The following is a 1,439-nucleotide window of genomic DNA, read 5'->3' as shown; positions in this document are numbered from 1 at the left end:
CTTGAGATCAAAAGAGGCAAGCAGAGTGTGGAAGTCTGCAGCCTGAGGTTTATCTAGGTGGATGTTGAAGTCTCCAAGCATAACTAGGGGAGTACCATCCTCAGGAAAGGTTGAGAGCAGCACATCTAATTCATCCAAGAAGTTCCCTTGTGGTCCTGGGGGTCGATAAACAACTACAAAATGGATTTTAAAAGGGTGGGTAATAGTGACTGAATGTGATTCAAATGAGCTGTTAATACCCAGAGAAGGTACAGGAATACATTTCCAATCATTAGAGATAAGCAGACCAGTACCTCCACCTCTTCCAGTCAGACGGGGAGTGTGAGAAAATGAGAAATTATTGGAGTGTGCTGCAGACGTAGCAGTGTCCTCTGGTTTGATCCAGGTCTCTGTCAGGGCCATGAGGTTTAGTCTTAAATGATTAGCAATAGATTTAATGAAATCTGCTTTGTTTACTGCAGACTGGCAATTCCAGAGACCAATAGGAAAAAAAGTAGTGTATTAGCAGACATTGTCAAAGAGCATTTGCCATTCATTATTTAACAATGAATGGAAAAACAGTAAAGTAAGCTTGCTGATCTCACCACAGAAACGAGGGCGCGCAGGTCAGTGTTGCCAACTAATTTTCAGGGGAAGTTGCTAAAGGAAGGTTGATTTGTTGCTAAAAGTTGCTAAATGACGTTGTGATGTCATTGCACGATATCATCCTCACGTAATCACAATGCAAATTTGTTTCACTGCATCAAATCTCAACAACAAAAATATATGTTAATTTAGATTTGTTTGAAAAATAATACAAATGTATAATGCAATATTAAAATATAAACAACTAATTTTAAACACAACATTGAATTATTTAATTTGTTTGTTTTTTATTAGCTAGTAAACTAGTAAAAGTGCACATTCTGAACAACTGTAGTTTTAAGCAGTGTGTAGCCTATTATTAGTAGTTAGTTAGTAAGTTACACTCTAATAAAAGTCTGTAAAAGTAGGGCACAATCTACTACGTTAATATGAAGAAATTTTCCGTAATTATTTTTCAGTTTTTTTTTTACCTGCATTTTAAATTACACATTGTATTTTGTGTTTTGGGGATACAGGGTTACAACGGATAATGGAAAATGGATAACAGATAATGTCTTGGAAAATTTAAATCTGCTTTGCAACGATTTGTATCGTGAAAAGTGCTATACAAATAAACTTGAATTGAATTACTAGAACATTTTTCTAGATATTTTTTTTTTTTTTACAGTATATTGATTAATATTGATCAGTTGCAGGTACAAGCTACTCACAAGGTGTTTCATAAATGAACAGTTATTTAGTTATTAAATTATTATTAAATTGATAAAAATTGCAAGTAACAGTCTGTTAGTCTGAGAAGTTGCTAAATTTGGCAACAAAATGGCTAAGTTGACAATACTTTTCTTTCTTTTTTT

The sequence above is a fragment of the Sinocyclocheilus grahami genome, unplaced genomic scaffold, assembly GCF_001515645.1.
Source record: "Sinocyclocheilus grahami isolate Dianchi unplaced genomic scaffold, SAMN03320097.WGS_v1.1 scaffold48.1, whole genome shotgun sequence".
In the NCBI taxonomy this organism is placed as follows: Eukaryota; Metazoa; Chordata; class Actinopteri; order Cypriniformes; family Cyprinidae; genus Sinocyclocheilus; species Sinocyclocheilus grahami.
This window is presented reverse-complemented; position numbering follows the sequence as displayed.